Genomic DNA, 15,825 nt, shown 5'->3' on the forward strand with positions numbered 1-15,825 from the left:
GAGAAAACGCGTTTATTTCGGGCTGAAAAACACGTTTTGAAAAGTGTTGTGTTCCTCCCCTATAACTTACATGTTGGTGACCAAAGTTGCCAAAACGTGTTTATTTGTGCTGAAAAACATGTTTTGACAACTTCTGCACACTGGGGTTAAGGGCTGACTCAGTGGGCTCTTCTGAGCCAGTCAGTTACACTGTGATTCCAAGGGTTGAGAAAACGCGTTTATTTCGGGCTGAAAAACACGTTTTGAAAAGTATGTTGTTCCTGCCCTATAACTTACATGTTGTTGACCAAAGTTGCCAAAACGTGTTTATTTGTGCTGAAAAACACGTTTTGAAAACTTCTGCACACTGGGGTTAAGGGCTGACTCAGTGGGCTCTTCTGAGCCAGTCAGTTACACTGTGATTCCAAGGGTTGAGAAAACGCGTTTATTTCGGGCTGAAAAACACGTTTTGAAAAGTGTTGTGTTCCTCCCCTATAACTTACATGTTGGTGACCAAAGTTGCCAAAACGTGTTTATTTGTGCTGAAAAACACGTTTTGACAACTTCTGCACACTGGGGTTAAGGGCTTACTCAGTGGGCTCTTCTGAGCCAGTCAGTTACACTGTGATTCCAAGGGTTGAGAAAACGCGTTTATTTCGGGCTGAAAAACACTTTTTGAAAAGTATGTTGTTCCTGCCCTATAACTTACATGTTGGTGACCAAAGTTGCCAAAACGTGTTTATTTGTGCTGAAAAACACGTTTTGACAACTTCTGCACACTGGGGTTAAGGGCTGACTCAGTGGGCTCTTCTGAGCCAGTCAGTTACACTGTGATTCCAAGGGTTGAGAAAACGCGTTTATTTCGGGCTGAAAAACACGTTTTGAAAAGTGTTCTGTTCCTGCCCTATAACTTACATGTTGGTGACCAAAGTTGCCAAAACGTGTTTATTTGTGCTGAAAAACACGTTTTGACAATTTCTGCACACTGGGGTTAAGGGCTGACTCAGTGGGCTCTTCTGAGCCAGTCAGTTACACTGTGATTCCAAGGGTTGAGAAAACGCGTTTATTTTGGGCTGAAAAACACGTTTTGAAAAGTGTTGTGTTCCTCCCCTATAACTTACATGTTGGTGACCAAAGTTGCCAAAACGTGTTTATTTGTGCTGAAAAACACTTTTTGACAACTTCTGCACACTGGGGTTAAGGGCTGACTCAGTGGGCTCTTCTGAGCCAGTCAGTTACACTTTGTTTCCAAGGGTTGAGAAAACGCGTTTATTTCGGGCTGAAAAACACGTTTTGAAAAGCATGTTGTTCCTGCCCTATAACTTACATGTTGGTGACCAAAGTTGCCAAAACGTGTTTATTTGTGCTGAAAAACACGTTTTGACAATTTCTGCACACTGGGGTTAAGGGCTGACTCAGTGGGCTCTTCTGAGCCAGTCAGTTACACTGTGATTCCAAGGGTTGAGAAAACGCGTTTATTTCGGGCTGAAAAACACGTTTTGAAAAGTGTTGTGTTCCTCCCCTATAACTTACATGTTGGTGACCAAAGTTGCCAAAACGTGTTTATTTGTGCTGAAAAACACGTTTTGACAACTTCTGCACACTGGGGTTAAGGGCTGACTCAGTGGGCTCTTCTGAGCCAGTCAGTTACACTGTGATTCCAAGGGTTGAGAAAACGCGTTTATTTCGGGCTGAAAAACACGTTTTGAAAAGTGTTGTGTTCCTCCCCTATAACTTACATGTTGGTGACCAATGTTGCCAAAACGTGTTTATTTGTGCTGAAAAACACGTTTTGACAACTTCTGCACACTGGGGTTAAGGGCTGACTCAGTGGGCTCTTCTGAGCCAGTCAGTTACACTGTGATTCCAAGGGTTGAGAAAACGCGTTTATTTCGGGCTGAAAAACACGTTTTGAAAAGTATGTTGTTCCTGCCCTATAACTTACATGTTGGTGACCAAAGTTGCCAAAACGTGTTTATTTGTGCTGAAAAACACGTTTTGAAAACTTCTGCACACTGGGGTTAAGGGCTGACTCAGTGGGCTCTTCTGAGCCAGTCAGTTACACTGTGATTCCAAGGGTTGAGAAAACGCGTTTATTTCGGGCTGAAAAACACGTTTTGAAAAGTGTTGTGTTCCTCCCCTATAACTTACATGTTGGTGACCAAAGTTGCCAAAACGTGTTTATTTGTGCTGAAAAACACGTTTTGACAACTTCTGCACACTGGGGTTAAGGGCTGACTCAGTGGGCTCTTCTGAGCCAGTCAGTTACACTGTGATTCCAAGGGTTGAGAAAACGCGTTTATTTCGGGCTGAAAAACACTTTTTGAAAAGTATGTTGTTCCTGCCCTATAACTTACATGTTGGTGACCAAAGTTGCCAAAACGTGTTTATTTGTGCTGAAAAACACGTTTTGACAACTTCTGCACACTGGGGTAAAGGGCTGACTCAGTGGGCTCTTCTGAGCCAGTCAGTTACACTGTGATTCCAAGGGTTGAGAAAACGCGTTTATTTCGGGCTGAAAAACACGTTTTGAAAAGTGTTCTGTTCCTGCCCTATAACTTACATGTTGGTGACCAAAGTTGCCAAAACGTGTTTATTTGTGCTGAAAAACACGTTTTGACAATTTCTGCACACTGGGGTTAAGGGCTGACTCACTGGGCTCTTCTGAGCCAGTCAGTTACACTGTGATTCCAAGGGTTGAGAAAACGCGTTTATTTCGGGCTGAAAAACACGTTTTGAAAAGTGTTGTGTTCCTCCCCTATAACTTACATGTTGGTGACCAAAGTTGCCAAAACGTGTTTATTTGTGCTGAAAAACATGTTTTGACAACTTCTGCACACTGGGGTTAAGGGCTGACTCAGTGGGCTCTTCTGAGCCAGTCAGTTACACTGTGATTCCAAGGGTTGAGAAAACGCGTTTATTTCGGGCTGAAAAACACGTTTTGAAAAGTATGTTGTTCCTGCCCTATAACTTACATGTTGGTGACCAAAGTTGCCAAAACGTGTTTATTTGTGCTGAAAAACACGTGTTGACAACTTCTGCACACTGGGGTTAAGGGCTGACTCAGTGGGCTCTTCTGAGCCAGTCAGTTACACTGTGATTCCAAGGGTTGAGAAAACGCGTTTATTTCGGGCTGAAAAACACGTTTTGAAAAGAATGTTGTTCCTGCCCTATAACTTACATGTTGGTGACCAAAGTTGCCAAAACGTGTTTATTTGTGCTGAAAAACACGTTTTGACAACTTCTGCACACTGGGGTTAAGGGCTGACTCAGTGGGCTCTTCTGAGCCAGTCAGTTACACTGTGATTCCAAGGGTTGAGAAAACGCGTTTATTTCGGGCTGAAAAACACGTTTTGAAAAGTGTTGTGTTCCTCCCCTATAACTTACATGTTGGTGACCAAAGTTGCCAAAACGTGTTTATTTGTGCTGAAAAACACGTTTTGACAACCTCTGCACACTGGGGTTAAGGGCTGACTCAGTGGGCTCTTCTGAGCCAGTCAGTTACACTGTGATTCCAAGGGTTGAGAAAACGCGTTTATTTCGGGCTGAAAAACACGTTTTGAAAAGTATGTTGTTCCTGCCCTATAACTTACATGTTGGTGACCAAAGTTGCCAAAACGTGTTTATTTGTGCTGAAAAACACGTTTTGACAACTTCTGCACACTGGGGTTAAGGGCTGACTCAGTGGGCTCTTCTGAGCCAGTCAGTTACACTGTGATTCCAAGGGTTGAGAAAACGCGTTTATTTGGGGCTGAAAAACACTTTTTGAAAAGTATGTTGTTCCTGCCCTATAACTTACATGTTGGTGACCAAAGTTGCCAAAACGTGTTTATTTGTGCTGAAAAACACGTTTTGACAATTTCTGCACACTGGGGTAAAGGGCTGACTCAGTGGGCTCTTCTGAGCCAGTCAGTTACACTGTGATTCCAAGGGTTGAGAAAACGCGTTTATTTCGGGCTGAAAAACACGTTTTGAAAAGTGTTGTGTTCCTCCCCTATAACTTACATGTTGGTGACCAAAGTTGCCAAAACGTGTTTATTTGTGCTGAAAAAAACGTTTTGACAACTTCTGCACACTGGGGTTAAGGGCTGACTCAGTGGGCTTTTCTGAGCCAGTCAGTTACACTGTGATTCCAAGGGTTGAGAAAACGCGTTTATTTCGGGCTGAAAAACACGTTTTGAAAAGAATGTTGTTCCTGCCCTATAACTTACATGTTGGTGACCAAAGTTGCCAAAACGTGTTTATTTGTGCTGAAAAACACGTTTTGACAACTTCTGCACACTGGGGTTAAGGGCTGACTCAGTGGGCTCTTCTGAGCCAGTCAGTTACACTGTGATTCCAAGGGTTGAGAAAACGCGTTTATTTCGGGCTGAAAAACACGTTTTGAAAAGTGTTGTGTTCCTCCCCTATAACTTACATGTTGGTGACCAAAGTTGCCAAAACGTGTTTATTTGTGCTGAAAAACACGTTTTGACAACTTCTGCACACTGGGGTTAAGGGCTGACTCAGTGGGCTCTTCTGAGCCAGTCAGTTACACTGTGATTCCAAGGGTTGAGAAAACGCGTTTATTTCGGGCTGAAAAACACTTTTTGAAAAGTATGTTGTTCCTGCCCTATAACTTACATGTTGGTGACCAAAGTTGCCAAAACGTGTTTATTTGTGCTGAAAAACACGTTTTGACAACTTCTGCACACTGGGGTTAAGGGCTGACTCAGTGGGCTCTTCTGAGCCAGTCAGTTACACTGTGATTCCAAGGGTTGAGAAAACGCGTTTATTTCGGGCTGAAAAACACGTTTTGAAAAGTGTTCTGTTCCTGCCCTATAACTTACATGTTGGTGACCAAAGTTGCCAAAACGTGTTTATTTGTGCTGAAAAACACGTTTTGACAACTTCTGCACACTGGGGTTAAGGGCTGACTCAGTGGGCTCTTCTGAGCCAGTCAGTTACACTGTGATTCCAAGGGTTGAGAAAACGCGTTTATTTCGGGCTGAAAAACACGTTTTGAAAAGTGTTGTGTTCCTCCCCAATAACTTACATGTTGGTGACCAAAGTTGCCAAAACGTGTTTATTTGTGCTGAAAAACACGTTTTGACAACTTTTGCACACTGGGGTTAAGGGCTGACTCAGTGGGCTCTTCTGAGCCAGTCAGTTACACTGTGATTCCAAGGGTTGAGAAAACGCGTTTATTTCGGGCTGAAAAACACGTTTTGAAAAGTGTTGTGTTCCTCCCCTATAACTTACATGTTGGTGACCAAAGTTGCCAAAACGTGTTTATTTGTGCTGAAAAACATGTTTTGACAACTTCTGCACACTGGGGTTAAGGGCTGACTCAGTGGGCTCTTCTGAGCCAGTCAGTTACACTGTGATTCCAAGGGTTGAGAAAACGCGTTTATTTCGGGCTGAAAAACACGTTTTGAAAAGTGTTGTGTTCCTCCCCTATAACTTACATGTTGGTGACCAAAGTTGCCAAAACGTGTTTATTTGTGCTGAAAAACACGTTTTGACAACTTCTGCACACTGGGGTTAAGGGCTGACTCAGTGGGCTCTTCTGAGCCAGTCAGTTACACTGTGATTCCAAGGGTTGAGAAAACGCGTTTATTTCGGGCTGAAAAACACGTTTTGAAAAGTATGTTGTTCCTGCCCTATAACTTACATGTTGGTGACCAAAGTTGCCAAAACGTGTTTATTTGTGCTGAAAAACACGTTTTGACAACTTCTGCACACTGGGGTTAAGGGCTGACTCAGTGGGCTCTTCTGAGCCAGTCAGTTACACTGTGATTCCAAGGGTTGAGAAAACGCGTTTATTTCGGGCTGAAAAACACGTTTTGAAAAGTGTTGTGTTCCTCCCCTATAACTTACATGTTGGTGACCAAAGTTGCCAAAACGTGTTTATTTGTGCTGAAAAGCACGTTTTGACAATTTCTGCACACTGGGGTTAAGGGCTGACTCAGTGGGCTTTTCTGAGCCAGTCAGTTACACTGTGATTCCAAGGGTTGAGAAAACGCGTTTATTTCGGGCTGAAAAACACGTTTTGAAAAGTGTTGTGTTCCTCCCCTATAACTTACATGTTGGTGACCAAAGTTGCCAAAACGTGTTTATTTGTGCTGAAAAACACGTTTTGACAACTTCTGCACACTGGGGTTAAGGGCTGACTCACTGGGCTCTTCTGAGCCAGTCAGTTACACTGTGATTCCAAGGGTTGAGAAAACGCGTTTATTTCGGGCTGAAAAACACGTTTTGAAAAGTGTTGTGTTCCTCCCCTATAACTTACATGTTGGTGACCAAAGTTGCCAAAACGTGTTTATTTGTGCTGAAAAACACGTTTTGACAACTTCTGCACACTGGGGTTAAGGGCTGACTCAGTGGGCTCTTCTGAGCCAGTCAGTTACACTGTGATTCCAAGGGTTGAGAAAACGCGTTTATTTCGGGCTGAAAAACACGTTTTGAAAAGTATGTTGTTCCTGCCCTATAACTTACATGTTGGTGACCAAAGTTGCCAAAACGTGTTTATTTGTGCTGAAAAACACGTTTTGACAACTTCTGCACACTGGGTTTAAGGGCTGACTCAGTGGGCTCTTCTGAGCCAGTCAGTTACACTGTGATTCCAAGGGTTGAGAAAACGCGTTTATTTGGGGCTGAAAAACAATTTTTGAAAAGTATGTTGTTCCTGCCCTATAACTTACATGTTGGTGACCAAAGTTGCCAAAACGTGTTTATTTGTGCTGAAAAACACGTTTTGACAATTTCTGCACACTGGGGTAAAGGGCTGACTCAGTGGGCTCTTCTGAGCCAGTCAGTTACACTGTGATTCCAAGGGTTGAGAAAACGCGTTTATTTCGGGCTGAAAAACACGTTTTGAAAAGTGTTGTGTTCCTCCCCTATAACTTACATGTTGGTGACCAAAGTTGCCAAAACGTGTTTATTTGTGCTGAAAAAAACGTTTTGACAACTTCTGCACACTGGGGTTAAGGGCTGACTCAGTGGGCTCTTCTGAGCCAGTCAGTTACACTGTGATTCCAAGGGTTGAGAAAACGCGTTTATTTCGGGCTGAAAAACACGTTTTGAAAAGTGTTCTGTTCCTGCCCTATAACTTACATGTTGGTGACCAAAGTTGCCAAAACGTGTTTATTTGTGCTGAAAAACACGTTTTGACAATTTCTGCACACTGGGGTTAAGGGCTGACTCACTGGGCTCTTCTGAGCCAGTCAGTTACACTGTGTATCCAAGGGTTGAGAAAACGCGTTTATTTCGGGCTGAAAAACACGTTTTGAAAAGTGTTCTGTTCCTGCCCTATAACTTACATGTTGGTGACCAAAGTTGCCAAAACGTGTTTATTTGTGCTGAAAAACACGTTTTGACAATTTCTGCACACTGGGGTTAAGGGCTGACTCAGTGGGCTCTTCTGAGCCAGTCAGTTACACTGTGATTCCAAGGGTTGAGAAAACGCGTTTATTTCGGGCTGAAAAACACGTTTTGAAAAGTGTTCTGTTCCTGCCCTATAACTTACATGTTGGTGACCAAAGTTGCCAAAACGTGTTTATTTGTGCTGAAAAACACGTTTTGACAATTTCTGCACACTGGGGTTAAGGGCTGACTCAGTGGGCTCTTCTGAGCCAGTCAGTTACACTGTGATTCCAAGGGTTGAGAAAACGCGTTTATTTCGGGCTGAAAAACACGTTTTGAAAAGTGTTGTGTTCCTCCCCTATAACTTACATGTTGGTGACCAAAGTTGCCAAAACGTGTTTATTTGTGCTGAAAAACACGTTTTGACAACTTCTGCACACTGGGGTTAAGGGCTGACTCAGTGGGCTCTTCTGAGCCAGTCAGTTACACTGTGATTCCAAGGGTTGAGAAAACGCGTTTATTTCGGGCTGAAAAACACGTTTTGAAAAGTGTTCTGTTCCTCCCCTATAACTTACATGTTGGTGACCAAAGTTGCCAAAACGTGTTTATTTGTGCTGAAAAACACGTTTTGACAATTTCTGCACACTGGGGTTAAGGGCTGACTCAGTGGGCTCTTCTGAGCCAGTCAGTTACACTGTGATTCCAAGGGTTGAGAAAACGCGTTTATTTCGGGCTGAAAAACACGTTTTGAAAAGTGTTGTGTTCCTCCCCTATAACTTACATGTTGGTGACCAAAGTTGCCAAAACGTGTTTATTTGTGCTGAAAAAAACGTTTTGACAACTTCTGCACACTGGGGTTAAGGGCTGACTCAGTGGGCTCTTCTGAGCCAGTCAGTTACACTGTGATTCCAAGGGTTGAGAAAACGCGTTTATTTCGGGCTGAAAAACACGTTTTGAAAAGTATGTTGTTCCTGCCCTATAACTTACATGTTGGTGACCAAAGTTGCCAAAACGTGTTTATTTGTGCTGAAAAACACGTTTTGACAACTTCTGCACACTGGGGTTAAGGGCTGACTCAGTGGGCTCTTCTGAGCCAGTCAGTTACACTGTGATTCCAAGGGTTGAGAAAACGCGTTTATTTCGGGCTGAAAAACACGTTTTGAAAAGTGTTGTGTTCCTCCCCTATAACTTACATGTTGGTGACCAAAGTTGCCAAAACGTGTTTATTTGTGCTGAAAAACACGTTTTGACAACTTCTGCACATTGGGGTTAAGGGCTGACTCAGTGGGCTCTTCTGAGCCAGTCAGTTACACTGTGATTCCAAGGGTTGAGAAAACGCGTTTATTTCGGGCTGAAAAACACTTTTTGAAAAGTATGTTGTTCCTGCCCTATAACTTACATGTTGGTGACCAAAGTTGCCAAAACGTGTTTATTTGTGCTGAAAAACACGTTTTGACAACTTCTGCACACTGGGGTTAAGGGCTGACTCAGTGGGCTCTTCTGAGCCAGTCAGTTACACTGTGATTCCAAGGGTTGAGAAAACGCGTTTATTTCGGGCTGAAAAACACGTTTTGAAAAGTGTTCTGTTCCTGCCCTATAACTTACATGTTGGTGACCAAAGTTGCCAAAACGTGTTTATTTGTGCTGAAAAACACGTTTTGACAATTTCTGCACACTTGGGTTAAGGGCTGACTCAGTGGGCTCTTCTGAGCCAGTCAGTTACACTGTGATTCCAAGGGTTGAGAAAACGCGTTTATTTTGGGCTGAAAAACACGTTTTGAAAAGTGTTGTGTTCCTCCCCTATAACTTACATGTTGGTGACCAAAGTTGCCAAAACGTGTTTATTTGTGCTGAAAAACACTTTTTGACAACTTCTGCACACTGGGGTTAAGGGCTGACTCAGTGGGCTCTTCTGAGCCAGTCAGTTACACTTTGATTCCAAGGGTTGAGAAAACGCGTTTATTTCGGGCTGAAAAACACGTTTTGAAAAGCATGTTGTTCCTGCCCTATAACTTACATGTTGGTGACCAAAGTTGCCAAAACGTGTTTATTTGTGCTGAAAAACACGTTTTGACAATTTCTGCACACTGGGGTTAAGGGCTGACTCAGTGGGCTCTTCTGAGCCAGTCAGTTACACTGTGATTCCAAGGGTTGAGAAAACGCGTTTATTTCGGGCTGAAAAACACGTTTTGAAAAGTGTTGTGTTCCTCCCCTATAACTTACATGTTGGTGACCAAAGTTGCCAAAACGTGTTTATTTGTCCTGAAAAACACGTTTTGACAACTTCTGCACACTGGGGTTAAGGGCTGACTCAGTGGGCTCTTCTGAGCCAGTCAGTTACACTGTGATTCCAAGGGTTGAGAAAACGCGTTTATTTCGGGCTGAAAAACACGTTTTGAAAAGTGTTGTGTTCCTCCCCTATAACTTACATGTTGGTGACCAAAGTTGCCAAAACGTGTTTATTTGTGCTGAAAAACACGTTTTGACAACTTCTGCACACTGGGGTTAAGGGCTGACTCAGTGGGCTCTTCTGAGCCAGTCAGTTACACTGTGATTCCAAGGGTTGAGAAAACGCGTTTATTTCGGGCTGAAAAACACGTTTTGAAAAGTATGTTGTTCCTGCCCTATAACTTACATGTTGGTGACCAAAGTTGCCAAAACGTGTTTATTTGTGCTGAAAAACACGTTTTGAAAACTTCTGCACACTGGGGTTAAGGGCTGACTCAGTGGGCTCTTCTGAGCCAGTCAGTTACACTGTGATTCCAAGGGTTGAGAAAACGCGTTTATTTCGGGCTGAAAAACACGTTTTGAAAAGTGTTCTGTTCCTGCCCTATAACTTACATGTTGGTGACCAAAGTTGCCAAAACGTGTTTATTTGTGCTGAAAAACACGATTTGACAATTTCTGCACACTGGGGTTAAGGGCTGACTCACTGTGCTCTTTTGAGCCAGTCAGTTACACTGTAATTCCAAGGGTTGAGAAAACGCGTTTATTTCGGGCTGAAAAACACGTTTTGAAAAGTGTTGTGTTCCTCCCCTATAACTTACATGTTGGTGACCAAAGTTGCCAAAACGTGTTTATTTGTGCTGAAAAACATGTTTTGACAACTTCTGCACACTGGGGTTAAGGGCTGACTCAGTGGGCTCTTCTGAGCCAGTCAGTTACACTGTGATTCCAAGGGTTGAGAAAACGCGTTTATTTCGGGCTGAAAAACACGTTTTGAAAAGTATGTTGTTCCTGCCCTATAACTTACATGTTGGTGACCAAAGTTGCCAAAACGTGTTTATTTGAGCTGAAAAACACGTTTTGACAACTTCTGCACACTGGGGTTAAGGGCTGACTCAGTGGGCTCTTCTGAGCCAGTCAGTTACACTGTGATTCCAAGGGTTGAGAAAACGCGTTTATTTCGGGCTGAAAAACACGTTTTGAAAAGAATGTTGTTCCTGCCCTATAACTTACATGTTGGTTTTCCAAAGTTGCCAAAACGTGTTTATTTGTGCTGAAAAACACGTTTGGCAACTTCTGCACACTGGGGTTAAGGGCTGACTCAGTGGGCTCTTCTGAGCCAGTCAGTTACACTGTGATTCCAAGGGTTGAGAAAACGCGTTTATTTCGGGCTGAAAAACACGTTTTGAAAAGTGTTGTGTTCCTCCCCTATAACTTACATGTTGGTGACCAAAGTTGCCAAAACGTGTTTATTTGTGCTGAAAAACACGTTTTGACAACTTCTGCACACTGGGGTTAAGGGCTGACTCAGTGGGCTCTTCTGAGCCAGTCAGTTACACTGTGATTCCAAGGGTTGAGAAAACGCGTTTATTTCGGGCTGAAAAACACGTTTTGAAAAGTATGTTGTTCCTGCCCTATAACTTACATGTTGGTGACCAAAGTTGCCAAAACGTGTTTATTTGTGCTGAAAAACACGTTTTGACAACTTCTGCACACTGGGGTTAAGGGCTGACTCAGTGGGCTCTTCTGAGCCAGTCAGTTACACTGTGATTCCAAGGGTTGAGAAAACGCGTTTATTTCGGGCTGAAAAACACGTTTTGAAAAGTGTTGTGTTCCTCCCCTATAACTTACATGTTGGTGACCAAAGTTGCCAAAACGTGTTTATTTGTGCTGAAAAACACGTTTTGACAACTTCTGCACACTGGGGTTAAGGGCTGACTCAGTGGGCTCTTCTGAGCCAGTCAGTTACACTGTGATTCCAAGGGTTGAGAAAACGCGTTTATTTGGGGCTGAAAAACACTTTTTGAAAAGTATGTTGTTCCTGCCCTATAACTTACATGTTGGTGACCAAAGTTGCCAAAACGTGTTTATTTGTGCTGAAAAACACGTTTTGACAACTTCTGCACACTGGGGTTAAGGGCTGACTCAGTGGGCTCTTCTGAGCCAGTCAGTTACACTGTGATTCCAAGGGTTGAGAAAACGCGTTTATTTCGGGCTGAAAAACACGTTTTGAAAAGTGTTGTGTTCCTCCCCTATAACTTACATGTTGGTGACCAAAGTTGCCAAAACGTGTTTATTTGTGCTGAAAAAAACTTTTTGACAACTTCTGCACACTGGGGTTAAGGGCTGACTCAGTGGGCTTTTCTGAGCCAGTCAGTTACACTGTGATTCCAAGGGTTGAGAAAACGCGTTTATTTCGGGCTGAAAAACACGTTTTGAAAAGAATGTTGTTCCTGCCCTATAACTTACATGTTGGTGACCAAAGTTGCCAAAACGTGTTTATTTGTGCTGAAAAACACGTTTTGACAACTTCTGCACACTGGGGTTAAGGGCTGACTCAGTGGGCTCTTCTGAGCCAGTCAGTTACACTGTGATTCCAAGGGTTGAGAAAACGCGTTTATTTCGGGCTGAAAAACACGTTTTGAAAAGTGTTGTGTTCCTCCCCTATAACTTACATGTTGGTGACCAAAGTTGCCAAAACGTGTTTATTTGTGCTGAAAAACACGTTTTGACAACTTCTGCACACTGGGGTTAAGGGCTGACTCAGTGGGCTCTTCTGAGCCAGTCAGTTACACTGTGATTCCAAGGGTTGAGAAAACGCGTTTATTTCGGGCTGAAAAACACGTTTTGAAAAGTATGTTGTTCCTGCCCTATAACTTACATGTTGGTGACCAAAGTTGCCAAAACGTGTTTATTTGTGCTGAAAAACACGTTTTGACAACTTCTGCACACTGGGGTTAAGGGCTGACTCAGTGGGCTCTTCTGAGCCAGTCAGTTACACTGTGATTCCAAGGGTTGAGAAAACGCGTTTATTTCGGGCTGAAAAACACGTTTTGAAAAGTGTTCTGTTCCTGCCCTATAACTTACATGTTGGTGACCAAAGTTGCCAAAACGTGTTTATTTGTGCTGAAAAACACGTTTTGACAACTTCTGCACACTGGGGTTAAGGGCTGACTCAGTGGGCTCTTCTGAGCCAGTCAGTTACACTGTGATTCCAAGGGTTGAGAAAACGCGTTTATTTCGGGCTGAAAAACACGTTTTGAAAAGTGTTCTGTTCCTGCCCTATAACTTACATGTTGGTGACCAAAGTTGCCAAAACGTGTTTATTTGTGCTGAAAAACACGATTTGACAATTTCTGCACACTGGGGTTAAGGGCTGACTCACTGTGCTCTTTTGAGCCAGTCAGTTACACTGTAATTCCAAGGGTTGAGAAAACGCGTTTATTTCGGGCTGAAAAACACGTTTTGAAAAGTGTTGTGTTCCTCCCCTATAACTTACATGTTGGTGACCAAAGTTGCCAAAACGTGTTTATTTGTGCTGAAAAACATGTTTTGACAACTTCTGCACACTGGGGTTAAGGGCTGACTCAGTGGGCTCTTCTGAGCCAGTCAGTTACACTGTGATTCCAAGGGTTGAGAAAACGCGTTTATTTCGGGCTGAAAAACACGTTTTGAAAAGTATGTTGTTCCTGCCCTATAACTTACATGTTGGTGACCAAAGTTGCCAAAACGTGTTTATTTGAGCTGAAAAACACGTTTTGACAACTTCTGCACACTGGGGTTAAGGGCTGACTCAGTGGGCTCTTCTGAGCCAGTCAGTTACACTGTGATTCCAAGGGTTGAGAAAACGCGTTTATTTCGGGCTGAAAAACACGTTTTGAAAAGAATGTTGTTCCTGCCCTATAACTTACATGTTGGTTTTCCAAAGTTGCCAAAACGTGTTTATTTGTGCTGAAAAACACGTTTGGCAACTTCTGCACACTGGGGTTAAGGGCTGACTCAGTGGGCTCTTCTGAGCCAGTCAGTTACACTGTGATTCCAAGGGTTGAGAAAACGCGTTTATTTCGGGCTGAAAAACACGTTTTGAAAAGTGTTGTGTTCCTCCCCTATAACTTACATGTTGGTGACCAAAGTTGCCAAAACGTGTTTATTTGTGCTGAAAAACACGTTTTGACAACTTCTGCACACTGGGGTTAAGGGCTGACTCAGTGGGCTCTTCTGAGCCAGTCAGTTACACTGTGATTCCAAGGGTTGAGAAAACGCGTTTATTTCGGGCTGAAAAACACGTTTTGAAAAGTATGTTGTTCCTGCCCTATAACTTACATGTTGGTGACCAAAGTTGCCAAAACGTGTTTATTTGTGCTGAAAAACACGTTTTGACAACTTCTGCACACTGGGGTTAAGGGCTGACTCAGTGGGCTCTTCTGAGCCAGTCAGTTACACTGTGATTCCAAGGGTTGAGAAAACGCGTTTATTTCGGGCTGAAAAACACGTTTTGAAAAGTGTTGTGTTCCTCCCCTATAACTTACATGTTGGTGACCAAAGTTGCCAAAACGTGTTTATTTGTGCTGAAAAACACGTTTTGACAACTTCTGCACACTGGGGTTAAGGGCTGACTCAGTGGGCTCTTCTGAGCCAGTCAGTTACACTGTGATTCCAAGGGTTGAGAAAACGCGTTTATTTGGGGCTGAAAAACACTTTTTGAAAAGTATGTTGTTCCTGCCCTATAACTTACATGTTGGTGACCAAAGTTGCCAAAACGTGTTTATTTGTGCTGAAAAACACGTTTTGACAATTTCTGCACACTGGGGTAAAGGGCTGACTCAGTGGGCTCTTCTGAGCCAGTCAGTTACACTGTGATTCCAAGGGTTGAGAAAACGCGTTTATTTCGGGCTGAAAAACACGTTTTGAAAAGTGTTGTGTTCCTCCCCTATAACTTACATGTTGGTGACCAAAGTTGCCAAAACGTGTTTATTTGTGCTGAAAAAAACTTTTTGACAACTTCTGCACACTGGGGTTAAGGGCTGACTCAGTGGGCTTTTCTGAGCCAGTCAGTTACACTGTGATTCCAAGGGTTGAGAAAACGCGTTTATTTCGGGCTGAAAAACACGTTTTGAAAAGAATGTTGTTCCTGCCCTATAACTTACATGTTGGTGACCAAAGTTGCCAAAACGTGTTTATTTGTGCTGAAAAACACGTTTTGACAACTTCTGCACACTGGGGTTAAGGGCTGACTCAGTGGGCTCTTCTGAGCCAGTCAGTTACACTGTGATTCCAAGGGTTGAGAAAACGCGTTTATTTCGGGCTGAAAAACACGTTTTGAAAAGTGTTGTGTTCCTCCCCTATAACTTACATGTTGGTGACCAAAGTTGCCAAAACGTGTTTATTTGTGCTGAAAAACACGTTTTGACAACTTCTGCACACTGGGGTTAAGGGCTGACTCAGTGGGCTCTTCTGAGCCAGTCAGTTACACTGTGATTCCAAGGGTTGAGAAAACGCGTTTATTTCGGGCTGAAAAACACGTTTTGAAAAGTATGTTGTTCCTGCCCTATAACTTACATGTTGGTGACCAAAGTTGCCAAAACGTGTTTATTTGTGCTGAAAAACACGTTTTGACAACTTCTGCACACTGGGGTTAAGGGCTGACTCAGTGGGCTCTTCTGAGCCAGTCAGTTACACTGTGATTCCAAGGGTTGAGAAAACGCGTTTATTTCGGGCTGAAAAACACGTTTTGAAAAGTGTTCTGTTCCTGCCCTATAACTTACATGTTGGTGACCAAAGTTGCCAAAACGTGTTTATTTGTGCTGAAAAACACGTTTTGACAACTTCTGCACACTGGGGTTAAGGGCTGACTCAGTGGGCTCTTCTGAGCCAGTCAGTTACACTGTGATTCCAAGGGTTGAGAAAACGCGTTTATTTCGGGCTGAAAAACACTTTTTGAAAAGTATGTTGTTCCTGCCCTATAACTTACATGTTGGTGACCAAAGTTGCCAAAACGTGTTTATTTGTGCTGAAAAACACGTTTTGACAACTTCTGCACACTGGGGTTAAGGGCTGACTCAGTGGGCTCTTCTGAGCCAGTCAGTTACACTGTGATTCCAAGGGTTGAGAAAACGCGTTTATTTCGGGCTGAAAAACACGTTTTGAAAAGTGTTGTGTTCCTCCCCAATAACTTACATGTTGGTGACCAAAGTTGCCAAAACGTGTTTATTTGTGCTGAAAAACATGTTTTGACAACTTCTGCACACTGGGGTTAAGGGCTGACTCAGTGGGCTC

This window comes from Lepisosteus oculatus, chromosome 18 (genome assembly GCF_040954835.1).
Source record: "Lepisosteus oculatus isolate fLepOcu1 chromosome 18, fLepOcu1.hap2, whole genome shotgun sequence".
In the NCBI taxonomy this organism is placed as follows: domain Eukaryota; kingdom Metazoa; phylum Chordata; class Actinopteri; order Semionotiformes; family Lepisosteidae; genus Lepisosteus; species Lepisosteus oculatus.